The following is a 12,988-nucleotide window of genomic DNA, read 5'->3' as shown; positions in this document are numbered from 1 at the left end:
CTTTTCAACGACCTCGCTTTCACTAGTAACCTCATTAGCGCTCTCTGAGGGTTCCTTGTATAAGGCTGTGTCCTCCTGTGCTGGGCTTGCGCATGCAACCTTTGCCGCGAGTTGTCATGCCTTTAATCTGGTTAGAGCTTGCGTTATTCCTTCGCCGAAAACGACTCCCCTGCTCCGCAACAAACTCGTCGGATTTGTTTGAAAACAAATATGGATATTGCGGTGGAAGGTGTGCTAACACGGCGGCTTCGGTGTCAAGTGTTCCGAAAGGACCCTCAACGCGGACTGTGGCTACTGGTAGACAAAGACTGTTAGCCTCGGCTGCTTGCTTTATCCAAGCGCATTCTCCTGTAAACTGACTTTGTTCTACGTATGAGGGATGAACGACATCCATCGTGGCGGCTGAGTCCCGGAGTACACGACAAGGCTTGTCATTCACTACTAGATCCCGAATGTACGGTTCTAACAATCTCATATTGTCATCGGTATTGCTCACTTACAAAAAGCCGACTGTTGCATTTCTGCAACCGAGGGCAATATGTCCTGTCTTTTGGCAGCTAAAGCACACAACTGGCTTTCTAGCTTCGAAAGCCTTCTTTTGTTGTGCAGCCTTGAGTTCTGGTGGCTCCTCCTTTCCCTTTCTGTTCTTATCGTCATTACTGGTCGCCGACTCCGCTTTCTCCTTTCTTTTATACGGTCTCGACCTTGACCAACGCTCCTGGTTGTCGGATTTGAATCTATTCTCCTTCCTGAGCGTCTCTTTGCTTTCAGGGCGCAGGCGCGATACGTATTCCTCAGCAAGCTCTGCCGCCCTTGCGACTGTCTCTACGCCTGGCCTATCCTGCACCCAATACCTTATGTTTTCCGGCAGTCGGCCGAAGAGTTGTTCCAGCGCAAAACACTCCACCACTTTGTCGTGGTCACCATAAGCTCCGGATCCTTTTAGCCACTCCTTCATGTTGGCCATCAACGAGTACGCGAAATGGACATAGGACTCGTTTCTGGCCTTTTCGAACTCCCTGAACTTTCTTCGGAATGCTTCCGCCGATAACCTGTACTTTTTAGAAGAGTAGACCTTACTCTGTCATATTCTTCTGATTCTTCTGCAACCCCACACGGCAGCAATGTCAGCAGACGCTGCGGCCACGAGTCTTCCAGAAATCCAGCCTTCTCACATGTACGCTCAAAGTTCACCAAGAAGAGGCCCACATCCTGCCCGACTTGGTATGACTGCATCAAGTCCTTCATTTTTTTCTCGCGTTCTCTCGAGATGGGAGTCTCCTCTCCGGTATTGTGAACCTTCAAAATCTCAAGCTCAATGCGCTTCATCTCGAGCGCATCACGTCTTTCGCGTTCCTCTTTCACGAGCGCCTCACGTGCTACTCGGTCTTATTCATTTTTTTATAGCTAATTAAGCATTCTTCTAGTTCCTCGTCGTCTGCCCGAGGGCCTCAATCGCCTCAATTATCTCTGGCTTTCTCTGTTGCTCTGAAATTTCTATGTTGAGCTCATCGGCCAACTCTAGCAATTCCGGCTTCTTTAACGCCTTCAGGTTCATGGCTGCCCTTAGTGCTTCTATTTCTCACTTTTACACGACCGTGAAGTACTCTAAAAGCACTCATCAACGGTTACTACTATCACTGCTTTTGTATACTTCCCCCACAATTACAAAAAGCCTGGTGATATCTCAGTGAAGAAAGGCCGTGCACTCAGCAGCTGCAATCATGAATCCTGCGACGATCGTCCCGAAGTTGCTATCCAGAGACCTTTCCAGGATGAAGCGTGGTCGATTCCATTAGCTGCCAAATTGTTGCGACGCCTGTTTCTTCAAGCGCGATCGGCGTTACTGCTGGGTAGCGTGGCGTTCTCGGCAGACTGCAGGCGTCCGGTAGACCATGGCGACCAGGCAGGGGCAAGACGATTTATAGTGCGAAACTTGCACAGTTTATTTCATGGTTTATGAAGGTTAGAAAAGAAGAGAATGCGGTTACTTGCGGTTGAAGCGCGACTACATCACGTGGGGAAAAACATTAGTTGATGAAAATTATGCATCCGTTACGTCACCAATGGAAAGATTTAAAAAATACAATGTAACTAAAATAGGAAAATGTCAAGTCACAGGCGGTTGGCTTTCATCCACGATTAAATATGGGTACGAAACAGTGCTTTCTTTCTTAAATTTGCTCCTGGCGATGGACGCTCAGATATGCCGAGGTTGTGTTACCGTAGTTAACATCATGGTAATATCCTCAAAAGACCCTTATGCGTAGCCATAAATTCTAATGTCAATATTGTTACCAAGCAATGCTCCAGCCAACGCTGAGGACAATACAGAAGACGACGACGCCCTCTGATGTCAAGCGGACTAGTTTTGCATCTTGTATGCCTGCATGCCAGTGGGTGCTTCGTAAATATTTTTAAATATAATTTAAACCTCTCTTCCCCCCTAATATTTTGGTGGAAGGTGCGGGGTATCCTAGACGCACAACGGATTCACGCAGCGGGCGCTCCTTGGCTGCATCGGCCATGCCAGCTCGAGGCGAGAACGCTTCGGACTCGTCACCACCCGCGCCCAGCGTCATGCTGGCACAACCTCGCGACCCTGGCATCTTTTCAGGAAAGAATAACACTGACTACGAAGATTGGCTTCAGTTCTACGAACCGTAGAGCGCGAGCAGTCACTGGGACCAGAGCGTCATGCTCGCTAATCTGCTCTTTTACTTCGCGGGAACGGCACGCGTATGGTTTGAGACCAACGAAGAGGAGCTCACCATCTGGGACTTGTGCAAACAAACACTCACTGATTTATTTGCAAGCCTGTTGGCCGCCGGCGTGCCGCGCAGAAAGACTTTGCTTGCAGAGTTCAGACTTCCACTGAGTCCTATGTGACTTATATTCAGGATGTGCTCGCGCTTTGTCGCAAGGTTGACGGCAAGATGCCGGAAGCGGAGAAGGTCGGACACATCCTCAAGGGCATCGTGGACTACGCGTTTAGTATCCCAGTTTTCAAGAATTCTTCGATACTGCAGGACATCATTGCTGAATGCCACCGCTTCGAAGAAGCCAATAGCCGTCGTATTACTCACAACTTTTTTCGCCTTCCCAATTCCGCTGCAACATCTACCTGCGAGGACCTCCGTCTCCCACCCGCGCCAGCTGCATCCGACAGTATTGTGCGCATCGTCCACCGGGAGATTGAAGCTGCATCTCCAGTTCCTTCCCAGATTCGCGCCCCAGACGATTCCGACGCAACAATATCTCTCACTCGGAGATACTGTTGTGGCAAGAGTTGGCCAATGTCGCATTCCACTCACTTAATCCAGACCACAGACCCGACTACCGTTCATCCGGCGTGCCCGATCTACAGCGAAGTTCGTTCGCTCATCCTCCTCATCGAAACTCGAAGGAATGGCGCAACTCTGGTGACAGGCCTATCTGCTTATGCTGCAGACGCGTCGGATATATTTCTTGCCACTGTCGCAGTTCTTAGAACTCACAGCCTTGGCCGAGCTATCGAAATACCCGGCGCCCGCTTGGCAGTCCCCGCCCGCCGACGCACATCGAAGAAGTCAAGGCGCCAACGCCTCTGCCCGCACGATCAAACCGTTCCCCTTCGCCACGCCCACGTCTTTCCCGCTCGCCTCTGCCTCGTCGCTCTCCGTCGCCTTCTTTCACCCACCGCTCCTCGGAAAAATAACGGGCGCAGCTCCGAGAGATGAGGCTGTCATCACGACCTTACCCGAATTTCTTCTGCTTACATTGCCTCCATGGCCCTCAAACCCTTATCAACGTGCACGTGGACGGCATACCTGTACCCGTATACTTATTGACACAGGAGCACACATATCGGTTATGAACTCGAACCTCCGTAAGCGCCTAACGAAAGTCCTAACTCCTGCCCCGCTCGCCGTCGCCCAAGTAGCCGACGGTGGAACTCCAGCTGTCACTGGCATGTGTACCGCCCGTGTCGATGTAGCCGGACACCATACGTCTGTTTTGTTTTATGTCTTGGAGAAGCGCCCACACGAAATCATCGTAGGCCTTGATTTTCTGTCGGTACATTCGGCCATTATTGGCTGCTCTGCGGGTGTTGTCCAACTCGCCCTACCGTATATATGCCGGTGACCCTCCTTATCCTACGCGCAGTCGACTATGTTACACCGATTACGTTCTCCTACCTCGCCGACGGTGACCTATATTGCCGCTTTACGCGATCCACCTGTCGCCGAGCGCGATTACCTCGTGTCGCCCAAAGCCACCGTCCTCCTGTCGCAGAACTTCGCATTTCGCCACACGGTTGTCCACATAAAAGACAATGCCACTTGTTTTCCTGTAGTGAATTTTGGCCTCTGTCCTCAAGTGCTATACCTCACGGCACATCTCTTGCAACCTTAACTCCGGCTTCCGACTAACATATTTCTGCCTTATCTGGTGGTACTGTGTCGTCTACCTTTGTTGGTTCGGGCCCTACAACCCGAGTTTTAGAACGTTTCGTGACAGTGATCGCTCCTGGCCTTCCGGCCCACCATGCCGATGCACTTCGATGCCTTCCCGCCTCGTACTGGGACATTTTCGATCTGAGTGACCGACCACTGGGTCAAACGTCCGTTGTGAAACATCGGATACACACCGGCGACGCCCGCTCCATCCACCGATGGCCCTAACGCGTGTCCCCTACTGAGCGCCAAGTCATACAGAAGGATGTCGACAAAATGCTTCCCCCAGATATCATTGAGCCTTCTTGTAGCCCTTGGGCTTCTCCGGTCGTGCTCATGTGAAAGAAGGATGACAGCTGGTGCTTCTGCGTCGACTGTCGTCATCTCAAAAAAGTAAAAAAAGAAAGACGTGCGTCCGTGCCACGGATAGATGACGCCCTCGATTATTTACATGGTGCAAAATATTTTTCTTCGACAGACCTTCACTCCGGGTACTGGTAGATTGCAGTGGACGACATGGACACTGAAAATAACGCTTTTATTACACCTGATGGCCTCTATCAGTTTAAAGTGATGCCGTTCGGGTTATGTAATGCCCCGCCTACATTTGAACGTATGATGGAGGCTCTTCTTCAAGGCTTTAGGTGGTCAATTTGCCTGCGCTACCATTATGACGTTATTGTCTTTTCCCCAATTTTCGCCACGCACCTCGAGCGTCTTTCGAAAATTCTTTCTGTTTCTCGCAAGGCTGGGCGTCAGCTTAATTAATCAAAATTCCACTTAAGCTGCCGCCAACTAACTGTGCTCGGACGCCTCGTCGAATCTTCCGGCGCCCGCCCCGATCCAGAGAAAGTTCGCGCCGTCAAGAATTTCCCCGTGCCGACTTGTGCCAACGACGTTCGAAGCATTGTGGGCCTCTGCTCATTCTTCCGTTGGTTCGCACGCAATTTCGCTAACGTTGCACGTCCTCTCACAGAGCATCTAAAGAAAGACACGGTTTTTGTCTGGGGCCGGAAGAAGCTACTGAGTTCGCTGAGCTTAACGTGCGGCTCACTTCACCGCCAGTTCTAGCCGATTTGAACTAGACCGCTCCAACGGAAGTTCGAACCGATGCCAGTGGTCATGGAATCGGTGCTGTTTTGGCTCAGTGGCAGCAAGGTTGCGACCGTGTTATTGCGTACGCTAGCCGTCTTCTATCCCAAGCGGAGCGTAATTATTCCATTACTGAACGCGAATGCCTTGCCCTCGTTTGGGCAGTGGGTAAATTTCGCCCCTACTTGTACAGCCGGCCGTTCACAGTTATGACAGACCATCATGCCTTACGCTGGATTTCATCCCTAAAGGATCCTACTGGCCGTCTCGGTCGGTGGGATCTTCGACTGCAAGAGTACTCACACACAGTTGTGCATAAGAGCGGCCGATATCGTGAAGGTGCTGATAGTTCGTCGCGCCATCCCGTAGACCCACCGGAGTTTCCCGACAGTTGCGAGTATACTTACGTGCTGTCGCTTACAGCGTTTCAGAACATCGGAGATGAGCAACGCCGTGAACCCTACTTGCGAGACGTCATTCTCCAGCTGACTTCTGAGACACCTTCTCCTTCTTTGCGTACGTTTGTGCTGCAGGATGGCGCCTTGTACCGTTACAACATGCACCCTGACGGTCCTGAACTACTCTGAAGTGATAGCTTCATTACGCTACCTCGGGCAGCCGTCGGCGACTCAACAGTTCTCACCTTGAGAGCTAGAGGTCAAACCACAAGAGAGCATTAAGGCGCGTTTATAAAGCCTCCATGATAGTTCTGGTTAACTTGCAAGTTTTACAACTACATAAAAATGGTTTTGCGGACAAGTTCAATATGCAGATTGAGCTGTTAAGTACCTTAACCTTGCTTCATATCTTTTAGGCTAACCTCTTAAAGCAAAGTAAATGTATGCCTAAAACTGTGCGGTACAAGTGTTTGCTTCTAATGGATCTCGAAAGACGCTGGTGTGATGTCGAAAGTGGGACTTGCTTTAACACAAAATTGTTTTGAAGCGAAAGCTTCACTACGCTAACTCGGACAGCCGTCGGCGACTCGACAGTTTTCACCTTGAGAGCTAGAGGTCAAACCACAAGAGAGCATTAAGGCGCGTTTATAGTCCAAGGTACGCGGGCGAGCGCCATCAGACGCCGGGCGCGTCGGAGCGCATTGGCCGCGCGTCCGGTTACGTTGGCGGCGGCAGTACGTCGAACCATCGGTCGAACTATAGCCGCTGTGGTTCTCGCCAACGTGATATAACGTGTGCGCGCGTTCACGCTACGTCGGACTATATTTAGGCCTTTACGGAGCCTTGAAAGGAGACATTGCCGCCGTTGCCCGAGTAGAGTTGGGCGAAACCGCACCTCGGCCACAGTGGGCCTAGCCAGGGCAGTGAAGCTTTCGCTATCTCTCAGCGTTAACCAAAGCTAAACCACAGAAGTTTTTGTATATTCCTGCACACACGCTTCAAATTGTCCTCACACAACTACATGACACTCCTACCGCGGATCATCTCGAAGTCTCTAGGACGTATGACAGTGTTTGACATCGCTTCTTTTGGCCCGGCATTTACCGTTCCGTCTGCTGTTACGTCGCTTCCTGTGAAAAATGCCCGCGCCGCAAGAAACCAGCAGTACTCCCAGCAGACCACCTTCAACCCCTTAACGTACTATCAGGGCCTTTCGTTAGGGTTTGCCTTGACCTTCTTGGCCCTTTCCCGCTCTCTGTCGGCGGAATTAAGTGGATAGCAGGCGCCGCCGACTACGCAACCCGGCAGGCGATTATTCGAGCGCTTCCAACCAGCTGTGCAACCAACGTTGCCGACTTCCTGCTCGAACACGTTATACTTCACCCCGGTGCTCCTCGACAGATCCTTACAGACTGGGGCCGCTATTTCTTATCGGAGCTTGTCCAGGACCCCTTGCGCTGATGCGTTACAAAGCACAAGTTGACAACGGTGTACCACCCTCAGACTAACGGCCTCTAAGAGCGTCTTAACAGAAATATCATAGACAGGCTTGCTATGTATGCTTCCGCCGACCATCATGACTGGGACACCGCTCTGCCCATCGCAACATTCGCCTGTATTTGCTTCCGACATGATTCTGCGGGTATTTTTCCTTTTTATCTCTTGTGCGCAAGAAATACCAGCCTGCCACTTGACACACTGCTTCCCGCCATTCTTGACTGGTATTCAGAATACGCCCGTGGCGCGATCTTCCGAGCTGTCGAGGCCCGCCAGATTACACTCCTCTGCCTTACCGCTTCGCAGGAAAACAACGACGCTTCTATGATGCCCGCCACCGCGATGCCCACTTCAACCCTTGTGATATGGTTCTTTGGACAACGTCATGGTGAATTGGCCTTTGCGAAATATTGATTTCGCCTTACTCTGGCCCGTACCGGGTCTTCCGCCTTGTGACCGACGTCACATATGAAATCAAGCCCCTCAATTCCACCACGTCTCGACCTTCCACCGATGTCGTCCACGTCACACGCCTGAAGCGATACTACTCCGACGATCTAGCAAGCACCCGGACGGCGCCTCTGCCGACGGAGGTCTGTTACCAAGCAATGCTTGAGAGAATGCTGAGAAGACGACGACGCTCTCTGATGTCACGCGGACTGGTTTTGTATCTTGTATGCCTTGTATGCCAGGGGGCACTTTGTCAATATTTTCTAAATATAATTTCAACCTCTATTTCCCCGTAATATATATATATATATATATATATATATATATATATATATATATATATATATATATATAATATTCCTTTGCTGCATGATGTCCACTACAATGGACAAATTTCAGCGATCTTTGGAGCGAGTTTAGTGATTCCGAGAAGCTCTTGTATGTAGGGCCAATTCCCGTGGACAACCGAGGTTTTCTATAGCTGCCCTAGAATGTGCCACCAACTACCTTTTTTTTCCCAGCTCTGCTTCAAAGACAGCGTCCTGTTGTTGCCGCGGGTAGGTCACACGCGTCCCTACACTTCTACTTATAACTTTCGTGACATACCGGTGTGGAAGAAGCTTCCGGAGGCAAGACCTGTGAATATTGTGGCAGAGCGAAGCCAAGTTATTTCTGCGGAACGCCTTTTCTCAAATGTCCGCTGTAGTGGACACCGCGCCTGACAGGAACAAGAAATGTGCGTGGTTGCATTTTCTGCGAAGTGCAGTCCTCGCTGCTTTCACTTTCAATTAACTTTCAGGGAGGACACCCGGCAAGTGGACACCTCTGATCCCCAACTCCGAATTTTTGCGTATCAGGATATGGGTCATAAAGCGAAGTGTGACAGTACTCACTTGTCCTGCCAACCCCTTCCCGGGTAAGTGGGTCCCCCCCTCTCCCCGAGATATAAATTCCCTGGCCACGCCACTGCTAGGTGGACTTGAGCATTACTGCAGGGCAAAAGTGAACATTTTCACAGTGCAGCTGTTAAGGGGTAGGTTCTAGGAGTACGCGTCCACGTGTAGAAAAAACACGTGACCTAGCCGGAGAGGAGAGGAAAAGAAGAGATCAACCCTGTGAGAATTCTGTGAGAGGGTGGAGATAAAAAGGGGAACAGGGAGGGGGGTTGACGTAAGTCAAGCCGCCCAATACTCACGTTGGAGGGGGAGAGCGTGAGGCACGCCAACCAATGGCGGTGTACGAAAAAAGTAGGTCAATGGAGGAGTGGGGTGGGAGAGTAGTTCGCGTAAGCGTTGGTTGTAATACGGAGCTTTGATCACGGACTCTTGTCTGGGAACATCGTAGAAAAGCGTGAGGAACGCGCTGGGAACGCCGTCGCCCGTGGACGCCGAGCCAGTCGTTTCAGAGCCGGGCATTGTGTAGCCATCGTCTAATTGTTAAAAAATGCCACATTGTGCTACTCGGAGCCGGCACCCGAGTACGTAGCGAAGGGGTCGGTTTACCATTTCGTAGCGAAATTCGACATAGCAAATCCCCAATATAGCTAAACCCCAACATAGCAAATCCCACCAGATCATCGAATAGCAGCAGGGACGCAAAACACGTCGAAATAAAAGCATTGTACGTGAGGTACAAAGAAGAATCATGAGCCATTCCATTCTGTGATGGTGGATGACCAGCGAAGCTGTTTAGCACACGACATAGGCATGACACAGAATTTTCAACAAAGGCCCAAACACATTTATTGCATTGATTCGTTGTCATCGTTACAGAAGGTACACACACACATTTATTGTCTTGATCGGTGGAAACTTGGTGTTGATGGCCCGCCGGCGCCGATTGCACTTTCGCATTTGTTCTCGCCGTCGCTCTTCATAGACGCATTGCTCCTCGGGAGTCCGGGTTATACGTGGCCCCCTAATTACGGTGACACATGAGAAGTGAAATTCAAAATGGAGAAGGGGCAACGTGTCTTTCTTGTTTTTTTGTTTACATACCACCACCATGGAAGAGCGGAAGGAAAAGAAACTAGATACGCAAGAGCTTGGAACGCCGACAAAGACAGGGACATGCGAAGCTAGACATGGCCGAGTGCGTCGCACAGCAGCAAATTTTTTATTTGCTTGCCGGTCCCTACGTGGGACTAGCCGGGTGGCGCGGGGTGTCCCCTGCGTCTTCTCTGGACCTCAACAAAGTTATTTCACTCACTCAAACCTTTATTATCTACCTGGCAACCTACTGATCTTGAAAATGGTGTCTATTGATAACTGATCTACACAAAATACATAACCGAGAGACACCTACGAGCCAGCTGTGGAAGAAGACGACGACGAATTCGCGAGCCGTGGCACGAACCCGTTCGCGCAGTACCTGGGGTTTCGCTTACGCAGACGAAAAATCCATAAAACCATAGCCATGACCAGCTTCGCGGTAAAAAAGGGTTGGAGTGTATACAGAAGGCATAACCAAATACTGAATGAAAGCTTACCACTGTCGTTAAAAAGAAAAGTGTACGCTTAGTGCATTCTACCGGTGCTAACACATGCAAGCAGAAACTTTGAGGTTAACAAAGATGCTCGAGAACAAGTTACCAACCGTGCAAAGAGAGATGGAACAAAAAAAGATGCAGCTTCGCCCGAAAGGCGAAGCATCAATTGTGATAGCCAATTAGTAGCGAGCTATATCAGGTAACGATAGTAGTTTTCTCGGCTGTATAAAGTTGGACACATTCGCTTACTAACTGAATTAGCAAGCATGGCGTTAGTGCGCACAAGCAAACATGAATAGATCACACTCAATCCGCACATGATCGCTATCAAAACGCTGGCGTGAGCAAGCGCGCCAGCAGCAGCGATCGAAGGTTCGTGTGATCTGTCGCTTCAACGGAAACTGAGCGGCGAAAGGGCAGCGCATACAAAGGTAGGAGCCGTGTTGCAGATCGCTTTCAAGATACGGTGCGCTCGCCTGCCCGGCGCCTTGCAATGTACAAGGGTGCTAAGCAGGATGCGCCGAGGTTCTCGTTCGCACAAGTTTTACTCGAGTTTGCTCGGTGGCAGTCAGTGAACGGAGATAGCAAGGAACGTGCAAAAACAGAAGGCAAAAAGAAATGTCGAGATAAAGCCGTGTATGACAACATGAGCGCACTCTGTGCGGCAGAGTGCTTCCGCGCTTCAAGCAACAAAACGCGCCAGCGCCGCATATTGTTATCAACGTATTTTCGCAATTTAGCAATACCGTCAATGTCCCGCTGTATATCTGCACACTTGCCGGGAGCCGCTTGCCACGCCTTTCTAGGGCGCGTCAAAGGCATGCCTCCTCTTTGGGGCATTATCTTTCTATCCTCCGTCAAATGCGAACAGGGCACATGCGGTGCATTCTTGCACCTACACTTTCTCTCAATCGAATACTTTGAAATACAACAATTGAAATAACAAACATTTTATTTCTTAAAGTATCGGTTTTTCGTTTTGAATGCTATAAATGCGTGATGACAAACGGAGATCGAGCGAATTATTAAATTTTGCACTTTGTTGCCGGGAGTGGCGACAGTGAGGCGAAAGCTTACCAGCGGACACATTCTAGTGGGTCGCACGCACGAGTGAGTTCATACGGTGAGCAGTCGCCAGGGGCGCTGCAGTGCTATGTTCCATAAAGTGCAGTCAAGACAATGATCTGTCCATTCCCTATCAGGGGAATGACAACACAGCGCTGCGGCGTGGCTGTTCACCGCAGGTGCTTCACGTAGGCGGCTATAAAGGCCGCCGCTTTACCAACTGAAACGACACTTTAGATATAGAGACGGGAGCAACGGCTGTGAGTGCGACTGTTTTCACAACAAAACCGTGCAGGGGTGGGGCCTCGCCTCGATGACGTAACAACATGTCGTAAACTGAGGTACTATGGGTTAAATAGTGCTTTGTCTTCCATAACGTTAGTGTTGTCAGGTGACTCCCATGCGAGGGTAGATAGAATATACATACTGGCGAAGTTTGTACCACTATCCTCCTCTTATGAAACACAACACCTTAGTTTTAGTGACCATTGGCGAAAAACGAAAGGTTGTGAAGTTTAATTGGTTCCTATGGAAGTTTAATGAGAAACTGCTGCAAGATGAAGTATTTGTCACAAGAGCCAAAGAATGTCTTTCAAATGTCCTGCAAACTGAAACTAGCAGCTTCATAGCAGTGTGGGAACAGTTTAAATGTGATTTAAAAATCGCTGCGTATGATAGAGCGTGTGTATTACGTCAAAAGGAAAGGCAACAAGAGATAAAGTTACGCAGTGAGTTGGAGTATATGTTAGGCGTAGAAAATGAAGTGCCTGGAGCGTTTAAAAAAGAAATAAAACAGGTGAAAGCAAAGCTCGAGTAAAGTCCCTAGATTTCCTGCTCTTTCTTAAGTAGCGACATCAACTCTGTTGGCCGCCATTATCATCCTAGATAGCCTGCGCCCCTCAACGGCCGCTGCTATCTACGCTGCTCGCAGCAGCGTGCAAGTAATTGCGGGGGAACAGCGTTAGGAAGAACATGCCGGAATTATCGCCGCCCAATGAGATTCGTGGGCGGTACTTCAACGCTTGTCTCTACTTCAAGAAAGCAAAAAATATCTAGGGACCTTAAGCTCGAGTTTATCGATGAAGATAAGTACCGCGGTGCAATGATAAGGGCTCGTACTGAAAGATTGTGGTTGGGCGAAGCGCCCACTGAGCGTGTGCTTAGTAAAGAAACATGCAGCAAATAAAGCGATAAATGAAATTCGATATTGCAACAAAATTACCCATGAAAGCAAAGAAAGCAACACTTGCATTCGTTGAATTTTACACAGAGCCTCTTGGCCAAAAAATTGATGACCCCAAGCGCTTCCGAGTTGACTTTCTGTCCCTTATGCCAAGATTAAAAGACACGGTTAGAGAGTCATTGGAATCTGAAATTACCGTGGCAGAAATTGAAGTGGCAATAGATGAACTAAGTAACGGCAAGTCACCTGTGCTGGATGGACTTGGTGCTGCCATATACAAGTTTTTAAAGACAGAATTGGCAATGGCTTTAAATCGAGTGATCACAGAATGTTATGAAGATAAAAAACAAGCACCCCTCTCTTTTAGGACAGCGCATGT

Source organism: Dermacentor silvarum, chromosome 3 (assembly GCF_013339745.2).
Source record: "Dermacentor silvarum isolate Dsil-2018 chromosome 3, BIME_Dsil_1.4, whole genome shotgun sequence".
NCBI lineage: Eukaryota > Metazoa > Arthropoda > Arachnida > Ixodida > Ixodidae > Dermacentor > Dermacentor silvarum.
This window is presented reverse-complemented; position numbering follows the sequence as displayed.